This window comes from Rattus rattus, chromosome 12 (genome assembly GCF_011064425.1).
Source record: "Rattus rattus isolate New Zealand chromosome 12, Rrattus_CSIRO_v1, whole genome shotgun sequence".
Classification (NCBI taxonomy): Eukaryota; Metazoa; Chordata; class Mammalia; order Rodentia; family Muridae; genus Rattus; species Rattus rattus.
The window spans coordinates 32,506,446-32,524,245 of NC_046165.1; positions in this window are offsets into that span (position 1 = coordinate 32,506,446).

Here is a 17,800-nt window from a genome sequence, read left to right on the forward strand (position 1 = left end):
AGAGCAAAAGAGAGAAGATGATCACAAAGACGGAAAGTGGGATTATTAACTTTTAACTTAGTCAGTGTTTTCTTCCTTATTCTCATTATAAATATAATGGCAATTTTCTAACTTTCTGATTATACATGATAATTAATTGAGATAAAACTTCAAATGTGTTCAGAACAGGACTCCTCAGTCATTTACTGAAAGGGCACCCATAAAAGACACATTTCTTTAGTGAGGTAAAATATGAATAATTAAATAATTATCCATTACATTTCTGGAAATAGAATAATTAATTCATCAACAGGTACTTGGATGCTGAGATTGGAGAATATTATCCAAAACGAGCTTAAAACAAAACTGAAATGTAGACCATTATATGTTCAGAAATTTTATACACTGATTTAGTCTGAAAGGAATCACAGCACAGTGAGTGAGTCATGAATTCTAAAATTAATGTGCTGCATGCTGTCGTTTCATATAAATAGGCTCATGCAGCATGAACCCTTTGGGTTTTTTGTTCTTTTTTTAATTTTATGCTTTTTTATTCTTTAACCCTTTTCTGCATTACAGTCTTCATCTCCCACCCACTGTGCCCCACCCCAGACTGCTCTAGATCCCATAACTCTTCCCCCCTTTCTCCAAGAGGATGACCCCACTTCTCCAGCCCCACTCGCCCAGACCTCCCCATTTCCTGGGGCCTCAAGTCTCTTGAGGGTTAGGTGCATTTTCTCTGACTGAACCCAGACCCAGCATCCCTCTGCTATATATGTGTTGGGTGGGCCTCTTATCAGTTAGTATATGCTGCCTCATTGGTGGCTCAGTGTCTGAGAGACCTCAGGAATCCATGTCTCACCTGACTTGAACCCTTTGTTAATTGGAGTATTTACTCAACTTCCTGACTTTGAGAACCATAAACAAGTATTGGTAAGGAGCACCATTAGTTTTCTTTTTCCTCTAGTATTGTGCTACATGAACGTTAATGTTCACTACTGATGACATGGAGATTATTTCTCCATCTATGTTAATTGAGAGTTTTCCTGGATATATTAGTCTGGGCTGGCATTTGTGTTCTCTTAGGGTCTGTGTGACATCTGTCCAGGATCTTCTGGCTTTTGTAGTCTATGTTGAGAAGTCTGGTGTAATTCTGATAGGTCTGCCTTTATATGTTACTAGACCTTTTTTTCTTACTGCTTTGAATATTCTTTCTCTGTTTTGTATATTTGGTGTTTTGACTATTATGTGACAGGACAAATTTCTTTTCTGTTCCAATTTATTTGGAGTTCTGTAGGCTTCTTGTATGTTTATGGGCATCTCTTTCTTTAGGTTAGGGAAGTTTTCTTCTATAATTTCACTGAAGATGTTTACAGCACCTTCAAGTTGGGAGTCTTCATTCTCTTCCATACCTATTATCATTTGATTTAATCTTTTCATTGTGTACTGGATTTCCTGGATGATTTGGGTTAGGAGTTTTTTGAGTTTTACATTATTTTTGATGGTTGTGTCAATGTTTTCTATGATATTTTCTGCCCCTGAGATTCTCACTTCTGTCTCTTGTATTCTGTTGGTGATGCTTGTGTCTATTACTCCTGATCTCTTTCCTAGGTTTTCTATCTCCAGGACTGTCTCTGTCTGTGATTTCTTTATTGTTTCTATTTCCATTTTTACATCCTGGATGTTTTGCTTAATTCTGTCACCTATTTTGTTTTCTGGTAATTCTTTAAGGGATTTTTGTGTTTCCTTTGTAAGGGCTTCTACTTGTTTATCTGTGTTGACCTGTATTTCTTTAAGGGAGTTATTTATGTTCTTCTCAAAGTCCTCTATCATCATAATGAAATCTCAATTTAAATCCAAATCTTGATTTTTCGGTGTGTTTGAATAACTAGTATTTGCTTTGGTGGGAGAAGTGGCTCTGATGTTTCCAAGTAGTCTTGGTTTCTGTTGCTTAGGTTCCCTGTGCTTTCCTCTCACCATCAGGTTGTCTCTGGTGTTAGCTTGTCTTGCTGTCTCTGACAATGGCTTGATCATCCTCTAGGCCTGTGTGTCAGCACTCTTGTAACATGTTTTTGTTTTCTCAGCTGAATCTTGGAACAGAAAGCTTCTCCTTGGTGTGTGTATTTTGAAGCCTCCAGGAAAGTTTTCTTAGAGCAGAAGAGTTGGTCTTACATCTGTGATCAGGTCTGTCAGTGCTCCTGATGACTGGCTTTCAGTTGTGGGCACAGGCAGAAATGGGAAGTGTCCTGCCACTGACTGCTCCTAGGTTCCTGTTCCCAAGGGCATAGAGGGCACTAAGTGTGTTACTCTTCAGTCAGGAATGTGGGCAGAAGTAGTTGTCTGCTCTGAACTCTCAGGATTGTCTGCACTTCCGGGAATTCTGGTCTCTCCCCCATGGCATTTGGGTACAGAGAAGCCAATTTGTCTTATTGACTATTTCCTTTGCCTTACAGACGTTTTCCAGTTTCTCGAGGTCCCATTTATCAATTCTTGATCTTAGAGTGTGAGACATTGGAGTTCTGCTTTAGAAATATGCCCCTGTGCCAGTGAGTTTCATGTTCTTACTCACTTTCTACTAGTTTTTATTAGTTTCAGTGCATTTAGTTTTATGTTGAGGTCCTTGATCCACTTAGAATAGAATTTTGTTCAAGGTGACAAGTATGGTTCAATTTTCATTTTTCTACACAAACACAGTCAGTTAGACCAGAATCATTTATTGAAGATGCTTTCTTTATTCCATTGTATATCGTTTGCTTCTTTGTAAAAGATCAAGTGTACATAAGTATGTGGTTTTATTTCTGGGTCTTCAATTCTATTCCATTGGTAAACCTGTGTGTCCCTGTACCAATTACATGCAGTTATAACACTATTCCTCTCTAGTTGAGCTTGAGGTCAGGGATGGTGATTCTCCCCATCATTCTTTTATTGTTAAGACTTTTTTCTTTTTTATTCTGTTTGTTTGTTTGTTTTTTACATTTCCTGATGTACTTGAGAATTGCTTTTCTCATGTCTTTGAAGAATTGTGTTGGGATTTTGATGGGGATTACATTGAATCTTTAGATTGCCTTTGGTAGGATGGCCATTTTTTACTATATTATTCTGCCATTTCATGAGCATGGGGGATCTCTACATGTTCTGAGATCTCCTTTGATTTCTTTCTTGAAGTTATTATCCTACAGATCTTTCATTTGTTTGGTTAGAGTTACCCCAAAATAATTTATTTTATTTGTGGCTATTGTGAAGGGAGTTGTTTCCCTAATTTCTTTCTCAGCCTGCTTATCATTTGTATAAAATGATTTATTTGAGTCAGTTTTCTATCCAGTCATTTTGCTGAAGTTGTTTATCAGCTGGAGAAGTTCTCTGGTAGAATTTTTTGGGTTCCTCATATATACCATATTATCATCTGCAAATAATGATACTGTCATTTCTTCTTTCCCAATTTGTATCCCCCTGATCTCTTTTTGTTGTCTTATTTTTCTAGCTAGCACTTCAAGTACTATATTGGATAGATATAAGCAACGTGGGCATCCTTGTTTTGTCCCTGATTTTGTTGGAATTGCTTCAAGTATCTCTACATTTAATTTGATATTGGTTTATGGCTTGCAGTAAATTGTTTTTATTATGTTTTCGTGTGGGCCTTGACTCTTTGATCTCTCCAGTAATTTCAACATGAAGGGGTGTAGTCTTTTGTGAAATGCTTTTCTGTATCTAAGGAGAGGATCATGTTACTTTTTTCTTTGAGTTTGTTTATATAGTGGATTATATACATGGATTTTTTTGTACATTGAGCCAACCTTGCATCCCTGGGATGAACCTTACTTGATCAGGGTGAATGATGTTTTTGATGTGTTCTTGGATTCAGTTTGCAAGAATTTTTTTGAGTATTTTTGCATCAATAGTCATAAGCAAGATTGGTCTGTTTTGGTTGGGTGCTTGTATGCTTTATATATCAGAATAATTATGGCTTCATAGAATGAATTAGGTAATGTTCCTTTTTTATATTTTATAGAATAGTTTTTGGAATATTGGTATCAGGTATTCTTTGAAGGTCTGGTAGAATCCTGCACTAAATCCATCTGATCATGGCTTTTTTTGTTTGGAAGGTTTTTAATGACTTCTATTCCTTTATGGGATATAGACCTGTATAGATAGCTTATCTGCTCTTGATTTTATTTTGATGTGTGAGATCTGTCTAGAAGTCCATCCTTTTAGTCTATCTTTTTGAGTTTTGTCGAGGATAGGATCTGATAATTTTTAAAATTTCCTCCATTTCTGTTATTATATCTCCCTTTCATTTATGATTTTATGAAATTGAATACTGCCTCTGGGCATTTTAGTTAGTTTCTTCTATGATTTTGTTGGAGATATCTTCATGTCCTTTGAGCTGGGAATCTCTTTTCTTCTCTAGCCAATTATTCTTAGATTTGGTCTTTTCATTGTGGCCTGTATTTCCTATATGTTTTGGGTAGGAGTTGTTTGTGTTTTTGGTTTGCTTTTCTTAATGTTTTGTACTTTTTTTTACAGTTGAGTCACTCTCTTCTAAGGTATCTTCTTCACCTGAGATTTTCTCTTCTCTTATATTCTGTGGGTGATAGTTACATCTGTAATTCCTGACCTCTTCCTTAAGTTTTCCATTTCAGGTTTGTCTCCCTTCTTGTTTTCTTTATTATTTCTACTTACAATTTTAGGCTTAGGACCAATTTATACAGTTCTTCCACCTGTTTGATTGTGTTTTCTTATATTTGTTTAAGGAATTTGTTTGTTTCTTCTTTAAGGGCTTCTATCTATTAACCTGGATTTGCCTGTATTTCTTTCAGTGAGTTATTTGTAACCTCGTGAAAGGATTCTACTATCTTCATGAGTTAGGATTTTAGGTCAGCTTCCTGATTTTCAGATGTGTTAGTATACTCAGGTCTTGATATGATAGGAGAACTGGGTTCCAATGATGCCCATGTATATTGGCCTCTGTTGCTTATGATCTTGTACTTATCCCTCACCATTTGGTTATCCCTTGTGTTCACTGTTCTGGGTGATTCCGACTGAAGTCTGCCTCTTTTGTCCCTGGGTTGCTTTATTAAGTGTATAGTGGTTAATGCAGAAACTCACAACTCTTCAAAGTACACGTAACAGTTGCCAGTGGAATGTTCAGAAAAAATGAGGTGTTTATATTTTTAAAGCTCCTCCCTTTGACTCTTGAAGACAAATGAATGAGGGAGCTAGAAGATTGTAAATGTCAAAATTTGAGGAAGACCAAGACAAAGAAGTGTCTTTTAGACATAACAGGACAACTGTACTCATAAGCTCATAGGAGCTATGATTACAGACATGAGACCTGGATAAGATCAAACCAGTCTTCATCTAGCAGGAAGGCCAATAGTGTTCACTGAGCTTTATCCTTAAATGACGAACTGTTTAGGGTTTATTTGAAAGGGGGAGACAGTTTTCTTTAAGGTTATGGCATCTAGTGGGTCCTTCATGCTCCAGTGGACATTCATAAAAATAGAAGTATATATGCAGCACAAATTGTAGTTTGTGGGTTACAAATAAATAAGTTAATTGAAGGATAGGAAATTGAAAAATTAGGGAAGTTTGAGTGTGATACTAACTTTTATTCATCTGATTTAAATGTCATCTAGGAGACATAATGCCTCCATCTGCTAGCCTAGAAATAGCCCTAGAAGCTTCTAGCTTCCATGAAATCTTATCTTGGCCTAGAATATTTTCAACCTCTGAGACTTACTGTTTAATATGCTCATGCCATCCTTGTTCTTTCTGATCCCTGGCTGGCTGGTTCAATTCAGCTATTATGGCTCAAATCCTTTCCCAGCTAACTGATTCAATATAACTTTTCATGACTACTGCTGAGTTTGTCTGCCTGGTCTCAAACTAACTCTAAGAATTTGTTCTAATTTTTCATTCTCTGCCATGTTCTTTCTTCATATGTGTCTAGCTTTTTCCCTCTGTAACTTGTCTCTGTTACAAATTTCCCAGGAAAGCTGCATCTTCTGATCTTTTTATTTTTTTCTATCGATACTGCTGTCTTGAGTAGCTTCCATTTCCTCTCTTTGCTCCTGAGAGTTGGGCATATCCTGTTCTGTAAAAATCTTTCTTTGATTAGTCACTTTCTCTGCCACTCAATTAGACATGACTATCACATATGGGTGCTTCCTTCTATAAACTAACTTTACCTTCATTGTTTGAGATTAAAGGTGTGTGCCAGGGGCATATCTCTATTCCAGCCAGAAGGATTAAAGGTATGTGCTAAGGGATTGAGAATAACTGAAAATGGTTTTTTTTTTCTTTTTAGTAAAAAACATAATTTCTAGGTTTGCCATGTGATCAAATATCCTGCAATATTGGGGTGGATCTTGGAGATATTAATTTGAAGACAATAGGTGAATATGATCAAAATATGAAAAAAGTAAAATTGTACAAGCATTAATAAAAATAGTGGGAAAATCATGAGGATGACTAAGGATATAGCCTAGTGATACACTGCTTGCCTAGACTGAAGTAAGGCCTGCGGTACCCATAGTAGAATAGATTGACACATAAGAAAACATGATAAAACTTTGAGGATAGCTGCAATTTTTCTGAAAAAGTACTTTAAATTACTTTTAGATCTGTAACCAACTTTCTTCTCAATTGTTACACTCAACAGTTGTTCCTGTGACAAAGTCAATGTCTCCACACTTTGTCCCTTACTTTGCTATTGAAATCCAACAGAGTAGCTGAACATGCCAATCTATAAAACCTAAATTCAATCAAAGCTTAAGTAAAATGTCTTTTTGTCCGGCCTGGAAAAGGTAATTTAAAGTATTTGCCACTTTTAAGTCTTTGTTTCTGTGGGTTTGCTTCCAATTGAAACGATATTGCATCTACAGAAGTTGATGGACGTGCTACCCTTAAGAAGTGCAATTAAGCCATGTTAGCGGGGAGGTCACACCAGAAATCATGGAAATTAAACATTTATTACACTGGATCAAAACAGTTCCTGCTTCACGCTGATGATCCTCCATTTATACAATTATCCAACGCTTAGATTGCTTGAGCCTCAAACATAGAAACCATTAATAGCGCAAAAATAAGTATGAAATGAGTATGAGATGCAGTTTCTAATGAAAAATGTATTAGCCCATGCTAATGCAAGCAAATAGAAGTTAAAAAGATCAGGGTAAGCACAGTCAGCTGCAATGGAGCATAATCATTCTTGATGCTCCAAGCAGGAGGAAAATCAATGTTTCCAAAGGCCTGGATAATTTAGCAAAGCCTGTGAACTGTGATAAAGTTCTTTGTTCACAACAGAACAACCTTTTTAGTTTTCAACAACACATCTTAATCAGAAGATGAATAAAATAGTACATATATGATAATTGAATAATTTTATTTATGTACATGTTACAAATTATATGAAGTGCTAAATATTAAACCTATGTGTGAGTGTGTGTGTGTGTGTGTGTGTGTGTGTTTGTATACACATACATTTTTGCCTATGATTTCAGCTTGTGGTCAAATAGGGGAGACAAAGAGAGCAATCTGCCAAAGAATGTTTAAAAAATATTTGTAGACATGGGCACAAAATTATTTAGATTATTAGATAATTTGATGTTGAAATGTTTATAAATGAAGCATTTGAGTAATACATTGTATTAGGATAAGTGATCATTCTCATTGAGTGAACTAACTACTGAATCCCCTCATCTTACCCTACAGGCTTGGACTCAAATGTATAACAGTCTGAAAAAAATGGCAAAGTCATGCTGGGAATGCTGGAGTACATAATTAATTTCAGCAATCAGAAGATAGAGGGAAGTAGATGTTTATGAGTTCAAGGCCAGCTTTATCTACACAATGACTTCTTGGCCAGCCAAAGACATATAGTGAGAACCTAGCCAGGTTACCTAAGGAGGCCCTAGTTACCTAAGGAAAGTGTTGAGATCCAGGAGATCCAGGTTCAGCAAGAAAGTTTGACTTAGTATGTAAGCTTAAAAGCCATTGAGGATGATAAGCAGTGTCAATCTGAGCATTTTCACATATATACATTCTTACACACATGTGAACATCTTACATGTATGCCACATATAAAAATGTACAAATAAAACCTAACCTTTTAATTATAGGTTGGGTCCATGATATATGATTGAGAGTATGTACCTCAAAAAGTCTATTGGTTTTATCAAGTGTTTCTATTATCTGTCTTAATCTTCTGAGATTTCAAACAATTAATAGGCCATTATTCCTCTTTCTTATTAAAATTCATCCATCTCTATATATTGAATTTTATGCGAGTTTGAAAACAGGTTCAATAAATGTCATTTAATATTAAATTGTTTCCCCTTACTTGTTGATATTGTTTTATAGGGATTTTTGTTGAAAAGATAGCTTTGTTTCATCAACAACAAAAAATTGCCAGGAGAATTTAGTCATTAAAAATATTCCCTACAATTTAGGATGCTTAATATTTTATTTTAATTGCATTTTTGTATCATTAACTTTAAAGGCTTAATTTAAAATTATTGACCAGGATTTCTAATAAATTAAAATGACAGCAACAGATACCCTTTAGAGTGAATCTTCCAAATATCAGGCCTTTTTTTCTTATTCTTCTACAGACTGCAGAGTGAAAGAGGACTGGGTATCTGAGGAGACATCATCCTCATTGTTTCTAGACAGCAGCCTTCATGCCTTGTCATCATGAAAGCCTCAAATAGTTCTTTAAGTTTTCTTTGACAAGGATAGTAATAACATCCATTATAAATTAAAGTCTCTTTCTAAAGCCTAATGTTCTAGAAAAGTCTAACGCTGCACACTTGAGATTTGGATTTCAGTATGAATATGAGAAGGACAAATTTATTCCTTGATATCACTAGAAAAACACACACAGTTTATGTCAACGTGAGTATTTAAAACATGGTACATTTTAGAGACCTGGGAGGTGAGAGACTCTCAGGACTCCAATGGAGGGAGCCTACAGGAAATGCTCTACAGTGGGGAGAGGGAACTTACAGAACCCGCCTCTACCTGAAAGACAGGACATCAAGTGATGGATAGAGTTTCTATCCCACAGTCAAAACTATGACCCATAATTGTTCCTGTCTGAAAGAACTGCAGAGATGGAAATGCAGAAGAGTCTGAGGAAAAGAAGGTACAGATAGAGGCTCAAAGGGGGACCCAGCACAATGGGAGGCCCCAGGGACTGAAACTATTACAGAGCCTATGGAGTGCTCACAAAAAAGGGACCTGTCATGACTACCCTTCTAAAGACTCAACAAGCAGCTGAAAGTGTCAGATGCAGATATTTGCACCCAACCAATGAACAGAAGCTACTGACCCCTGTGGTTGAATTAGAAAAAATCTGGAAGAAGCTGAGGAGGAGGGCAACCCTGTAGGAGGACCAACAGTCTCAGTTTAACCTGGACTCCCAAGATCTCTCAAACACTGGATCACCATCCAGGCATCATACTTCCGCTGATATGAGATCCCTAACACATATGCAGCTGAGGACTGCCCAGTCTTGGTTCAGTCAGAAAAGATGCACCTAACTCTCAAGAGATGAAAGGCCCCAGGGAGTTTAGAGGTCTGGTGTGGTTAGGGGTGGGGTGAGGACATCCTCATGGAGACATGGGTGCAAGGAGGAAGTATGGGATGTGGAACAGTCAGAGGGTGGACCGGGTAGGGAATAAAATCCGGAGTATAAATAAATAAATAAAATAAACATATAGTAATTTTTATTACAATACATCTTGCTCATCAAAACTACACACACACATACACACACACACAGACACACACACACACACACACACACATAAATTTAAAAAAACTACTCAAGTGGGAAACAGAAAAAGTGGGGTTTTAAAGTATCAGAAGGAGGTCAATACAGAAGAAGTTGGAAGGAAAGAAAAATACACTCATTAATTAAATTCTTATGGACTTAAGTTATACTTGCCAAAATTAAATATAATACATATAAATTTGTATGTGTCAGGTTCAGAAAGAGATTCATCTTGAATTCTGAGGAAGACAGTGGTATGGACCTGAGGAGACACGACTAAAAATGTGGTAGGACTTAGAATAAAATAAGTGGGATAGTTTAGTTATGAACTAAGTGGAATAAGCCAAAACTTTTGGCTTAGGCAATGATTTATAAATAATTATCAGCGTCTTTGTTTTGGAAACTTGGGCATGGGTGAAGAAACATTCTGTTACCCACTCACATATTGGTTGTAACCAACAGCTGACTCAAGGCTGACTCAACAGGAAGGAAATAATGCCTGGTACTGAAAACCTACCCAGTTACCAGAGCTTGTAAGGTCGTGGATCTTAAATAAGATTCTACTACTGTAACTTTGTTAGACCAGCATAGCTCCTTGTTAAATCTGATTTTTATACCCACAAACAAGTATATTTACTCTTGTCATGGCAAGTCTCTCTTTATAGCAAATGGAGAATATCCAAGGGTGAAATGGAAAAATGCAGAGCTAAATGTGTTAAGGGTAGCCCAGTTCTAATGACTACATTTATATCGCAGTACTTATATGCATATGTATATCTACCTCTTACATATATGACTCAGGGAGCATTGTGGAAGAGGAGGGAAGAGGGAATGTAAGAACAAGAATGTCAGGAAGCCAGTGTCAAAGGACTCATCTAGAAATAGTTACATAAACCAGAAATAAAACAAACAAATAAACAAACAAAAATTCCAGTAATTTAAGTAGAAATGCTAATGTAGAAAGGGAAATTTCACAGAGATCTTCAGACAAAAGAACTATAGACAACTGCAGGGAGAGAGATAGTAACGTCTATCACATATGGGATTCCTTATTCAGTCTAAAGTGGTAAGCCATGTTGCCTTAAACACTCAGACAACCAAAACAGTCTCAGTGGATTGTGTTTACATATTTTTGCATAATTCTGAAATAAAGAGAAACTATCAATTTGAGTGTTGGGAACCCAAAGTAGATACTGAAAGGAAGGTACTTGAGAGGACCTAGACAAAGGAAAATAAACAATTAAAAGAAGTGGCTTGTTCAACTGGAGGTCAGCATGTAGAAGAAAGCAAACTGACCCAATCTTATTTCCTGGTATAAAGCACAAGTCCAAGTGGATCAAAGACCTCCACATAAGACCAGAAACACTAAAGCTAATACAAACGAGTGATGAAGAGCCGCAAACTCCTAGGCACAGGGAAAATTTCCTGAACAGAACACCAATGACTTATGCTCTAAGATCAAGAATCAATAAATGGGATCTCATAAAATTGCAAAACTACTGTAAGGAAAGGAAAAGGTCAATAGGACAAAACAGCAAGCAACAAATTAGGAAAAGATCTTACAATAATGTATCCAATAGAGGAATAATATCTAAATCATACAAAAAACACAAGAAGTGAGACTCCAGAGAATCAAATAATCCCATTAAAAAATAGGGTACAGCTAAACAAAGAATTCTCAACTGAGGATTATCAGATGGCCATGAAACACCTAAAGAAATGCTCAACACCCTTAGTCATCAGGAAAATGCAAATCAAAACAACCCTGAAATTTCACCTCACACAAGTAAAAATGGCTAAGAGCAAAAACTCAGGTGACAGCAGATGCTGGTGAGGATGCGGAGAAAGAGGAACACTCCTCCATTGTTGGTGATATTGCAAGCTGGTACAACCATACTGGAAATCAGTCTGGAGGTCTTCAGAAAATTGGACATTGAACTACCTGAGGACCCAGCTATACAACTCTTGGTGTCGTATACCCAAAGGATGCTCCAACATATAACAAGAACACATGCTCCACTATGTTCATAGCAGCCTTATTTATAATAGACAGAAGATAGAAAGAACCCGGATGTCCCTTAACAGAGAATTGGGTACAGAAAATGTGGTACATTTACACATGGAGTACTACTCAGTTATTAAAAGCAATGACCTCATAAAGTTTTAGGAAAATAATGGAACTAGAAAATATTATCTTGAGTGAGGTAACCCAATCCCAAAAACCATACATGGTATGCACTCACTGATAAGTTGAATAAGCTCAAAAGCTCGGATTACCCAATGATACAATCCACAGACCACATGAAGCTCAAGAGGAAGTAAAAGTGTGGATGCTTCAGTCCTTCTTAGAAGGGATAACAAAAATATTCATAGGAGGAATTACAGAGACAAAGTTTAGAGTAGAGACTGAAAGAATGGCCATTCAAGCCGGCCCCACCTGGGAATCCAGCCCATATATATACAGCCACCAAAACTAGAAAATATTGACGAAGCCAAGAAGTGCATGGTGACAGGAGCCTGATATAGCTGTGTCCTGAGAGGCTCAGCCAGAGTGTGACTAATATAGAGGCAAATGCTAGCAGCAAACCACTGAACTAAGAACAGGGTTCCCATTAGAGGAGTAGAGAAAGGACTGAAGCACGTGAATGGGTGTGCAACCCCGACCCCAAAAGAACAACAATGCTAACCAACCAGAACTTCCAGGGACTAAACCACCATCCAAATACTACACATGGAGAGACCCATGGCTTCAGCTGCATATGTAGCAGAGGACAGCCTTATTGGGCACCAATAGGGAAGAAGCCCTTGGTCCTGTCAAGGCTGGATCCCCTCCTCCAGTGTAAGAGAAAGTCAGAGTGGGGAGGCAGGAAGGGGTAGATGGATGGGTAGGGGAACACCGTCATAGAAGAAAGGGGATGGGGATAAGATAGGGGGTTTGTGGACAGGAAATCAGGAAAGAGGATAACACTTGAAATGTAAATGTAAATTAAAAAATGAAAAAGGTGGTCTGAGAAGGTGTCTTCCCTTACCCCAATAATCTGCAAAAGCAGGTCCTAAAACATTGGGTAGAAATTTATGATTAAAAAAACAAAAAAAAACAAACAAACAAAAAAAAAACAAACAAAAAACCTCAGGTGACAGCAGATGCTGGCATGAAAGTGAAGAAAGAGGAGGAACACTCCACCATTCTTGGTGGGACTAGAAGCTTGTACAACCACTGTATAAATCAGTTTAGAAGTTCCTCAGAAAATTGGACATAGTACTACCTGAGGATCTAGCTATACCACTCCTGGGCATATACCCAAAAGATGCTCCAACATATAATAAGGACATATGCTCTACTATGTTCATAGTAGCCTCACTTATAATAGACAGGAACTGGAAAAACCCAGATGTCCTTTAAAAGAGGAATAGATAAAGAAAATGTGGTATATCTACACAATGGAGTATTATTCAGCTATTAAACAATTACTTTATTAAATTATTTGGCAAAATGAATGAATCTGGAAAATATCATCCTGAGTGCGGCAACCCAATCACAAAAGAACACATATGGTATACCCTCACTGATAAGTGGTTATTAGCCCAAAAGTTTGGACTATCTAAGAAAAAGTTCACAGATCAAATGAAGCCCAAGAAAAAGAAAGTCCAATGTGTGGATGCTTCATTCCTTCTTAGAAGGGAGAACACAATACTCACAAGAGTAAATACAGGGACAAAGAGTGGAGAAGGGACTAAAGAAAAGGTCATCCAGAGACTGTCCCACCTGGGGATCCATCCCATATGCTGCCACCAAACCTAGTCATTGTTGCTGATGCCAAGAAGTGCTTGCTGTCAGGAGCCAGATGTGGGTATCTCCTGAAAGGCTTTGACAGAGCCCTACTATTACAGATGAAGATGGTTGCAGCTAACCATTGGTCTGAACAAGGCGACCTCCAGTGTAGGAGTTAGAGAAAAGACTGAAGGAGATGAAGGCGTTTGCAACACCGTAGGAAGAACAACGACATTAAGCATCCAAACCATACTAGAGGACTAAACCCCCAACAAATGAGTACACATGGAGGAACCCATGTATTCAGCCACATAAATGGCAGAGGATGGCATTGTCCAGCATCAACTGGAGGAAAAGCCCTTGGTCCTGTGAAGGCTCATTTCCCCAATGTAAGGTAATGCTATGTCATTGAGGTTGGCGTGGGTGATTGGGAATGGGAGCATCCTCATAGAAGCAGGGGGAGGAGGGAGGGAGTATGGGAGAAGGGGAAAGGGGGATAACATTTGAAATAAAAGTACACAATATCCAAATAAAGGTTGGCTTATGGAACACTAAAAAAAGTTTTAAACAACAGGAAATACTAATCTTGACCCTATGCTTGTGTGGGTGCTGCTAGGTGTAGGGCAGCAGGCTGTGAGAGGTACCTTGATTCCTGGCCAAGATAGGTGGAATCCTGGGGACACTAAAAGGGAGGCCAGGCACATTCTCAGTCTTCCAGGAGATCAGGGCCTTTTCAAGTTGCTGCAGGCCCCACAAGCCCTCTTATGACACCACCACCCCCTGTAGAGAGTTTTGAGACAGTCTAGTCACATAGGGCAATGCCACAAGCCCCTCCTCCCCAGGTGAGGAAGTGACCACACGCCAGGTAGGCTTAAGACAAATCAGTCAAAGAAGCAGGACTTTGCCCCAAACTATGTAGATGAGGTCTTCCCCAGCTCTCAGGCCAAGCAATTGGAAGTACCTGCTGTCAGACACGAGCCATTCAAAATCTATTTAAGAATCACCTTCAGAAGGATTTAATGTGTGCAGGAAGTATTCCATTGTCTGAGAGATTCTGTCACAAGAGCTGTAACACAGCCTTTTGAGGAAGAAATCTGCTCTCCTGAAATCACTGCCGAAGCTCCCCTGCAGCCCTTGCTGGCTAGTCAGTCTTCTGCTGGCTCAGCCTGGCCTGAGGAGCCTAAGTGGCAGTAAGGAAATAACTAGCAGTGGAGGTGGCTAAAGCTTTTCCCCCTCCCTGACAGGGTTCTCTTCTCTTCGTCTGAACTCATGCACCTAGCCAGGCCAGAGATCTCTGAGTTAGCCACAAGCGCTTGAGCCCTACAACTACGACTCTGTCAAGAACAATCTCACATCTAATACTATTGAATATCGGTGTGGAACAAATATCTGAAAGGGGAAAATAATTAGAAAATCCAAATTGAGATTTACTGGTTATACCTTATGAAATATAGGGAACACATTCTTGGTCTAGTAACAAAGCTAACTAGTCAGTGAGAGTGAAGTCATGCTTATTGCCTATTATCTGTTACTACTTATTTGCTAAACTGACATGATCCTTAACAATAACCAACATTAGTCTTTAAACCAACACATTGAGGAAAATTTCCTGAGCAACAGATAGAGAACACTACCGAAAACAACAACCGAACTAATTGCAGAGTTTTGGAGAGCAATCTCAATCAAAGGTCATCTACAAAACACCCCAGGCTCACAAGACATTGTAATCCTGGTAGCAGATTTTAAGGCTCACAACATCATACAATGCTGTGAGACTGCGTCCCATAGTAATTTGAGAAGTTATATCCATATTGCCTCACCAACATGATTTCCCAAACAAAGGAAGAAAGTAATCGAAGAAAACTAAGAGTGAAAGACGTGGCCTTCCTCATGAAAGAGCACATCAATTTTCAATTCGTGGTATAGTAGCAAACTTTCTGCCCTTCAAATATTCAAGTCATATAGGAAAAAAATATATATATATATATAATATTTGAAATTATAGTTAAAAAAATCCCAAGACTTTGAAGGAAACCCTTATTCATTGAGTTGCCAACAAAATTAGAAGTTTAAAAATAATTATGAATGCAATAGAATCTTAGGCTACAGAGTATCAAAGTTGATTGGCAGCCCAAACTACAGAAGCCACAGTTCTAACTCTGAAGATATTTATTGAGGTTGTGAAAGGCAGGCAGCACAGATGAGAATTAACAAATGCACTTCAAACATTTTCTGCTGAAGAAGCATTTCAAAACACTAACGGCGACATCATACAGGATTATGATTTGTTATTATATTGCATTCTGATATTGAGAAAAAAGTTCTGCAATAATAATAATAATAATAATAATAATAATAACAACAACAATAGTAAGATAACAAAAATAAAAGCTGAATACATTGAAGAACGGGATATATGGAAGGATTTGGAAGTAGTGAATGGAGGGGCAAAAACTATGTATTTATATTGTAACATCAAACCTCTCCTGGGCATATACCCAAAAAGATGCCCCAACATATAAAAAAGACACGTTCACTATGTTCATCGAGAAGAAGTTGGAAAGAACCCAGATGCCCTTCAACAGAGGAATGGATACAGAAAAATGTGGTACATCTACACAATGGAATATTATAATAATGGGAAATAGGCAAATAATGGAAAATATCCTGAGTGATAATCACAGAAAGACATACATGGTAATATTGATAATAGCCCAAACTTGAAATAGATGCTAGAACAAAATGAAATCAAACGGATGAAAAATAAAAGAGACACAGCCCCTAATACAGCAAATACAGAGGCGATGCCAGCAGGAAACCACATTGAAGGAATCAGAGAAAGAATGGAAGAGCTTGAAGGAGCCGAGACCCCATATGTACAGCAATGCCAACCAACCAGAGTTTCAGGGCCACTACCCAAAGACTATATGGTGACCCTGGACTCTGACCTCGAGGTTGCAAAATGAATATCCTAGTAAGAGCACCAGTGGAAGGGGAAGCCCTGGGTCCTGCTAAGACTGAACCCTAGTGAACTAGATAAGGAAGGGGAGGGGAGGGGATGTTTGCCCGGAAACCGGAAAGGGAATAACATTCAAATGTATATAAGAAATACTCAAGTTAATAAAAAAAAAAAAACTTTAAAAAAAAAAAAAAAACAAAAAAAAAAAAACGAAAAGTTATAATTTCTTTGTACAAAGTTTATATATTGATACAGATTTAAAGTTTTCATTGATATGCATTTTATATTGATTCAAAATTTAAAATAAAGATTGTTACTCTGAGAAAAAAAAATAAAAGTAAGAAGAAAGCTTTCTTTGTTCTTAGATTTAGAATCTTCCCTGTGATGGGCTGGTGCAAGTAATTTTGGTCTGGGGAAGGCAGAGAGTGTTATAAACATGTAGGCAAGGAGTCATTTTGCTAATTTCTTTCTCAGCCTGTTTATCCCTTAAGTAGAGGAAGGCTGCTGATTTATTTACATCTATCCACTTTGCTGAAGTCATTTATCAGGCTTAGTAGTTCTCTTGTGGAACTTTTGGGATCATCTAATATTTCCCTATCATCTGCAAATACTGATATTTTGACTTCTTCCTTTCCAATATGTATCCCTTTGACCTCCTTTTGTTGTCTGATTGCTCTGGCTAGGAGTTCAACTACTATATTGAATAGGTAGGGAGAGAGTGGGAAGCCTTGTCTAGACCCTGATTTTAGTGGGATTGCTTCAAGTTTTGCTCCATTTAGTTTAATGTTAGCTACTGGTTTGCTGTATATTGCTTTTACTATGTTTAGACATAGGCCTTGAATTCCTGATCTTTCCAGGACTTTTATCATGAAGCGGTGTTGAATTTTGTCAAATGCTTTCTCAGCATCTAATGAAATGATCATGTGGTTTTGTTCTTTCAGTTTGTTTATATAATGGATCACGTTGATGGTTTTCCGTATATTAAACCATCCCTGCATGCCTGGGATGAAGCCTACTTGATCATGGTGGATGATTGTTTTGATGTGTTCTTGGATTCGGTTTGCTCAAATTTTATTGAGAATTTTTGTATCAATATTTGTAAGAGAAATTGGTCTTAAGTTCTCTTTCTTTTTGGGGCCTCTCTGCGGTTTATGTATGAGTGTAATAGTCCCACATAATATAAAATACCTCAGTTGACATTAAAGAAGCAAGTGAAAGATCTGTATGACAAGTACTTCAAATCTCTGAAGAAAGAATTTGAAGAAGATTTCAGAAGATGGAAAGAGCTCCCATGCTCATGGATTGGCGGGACTAA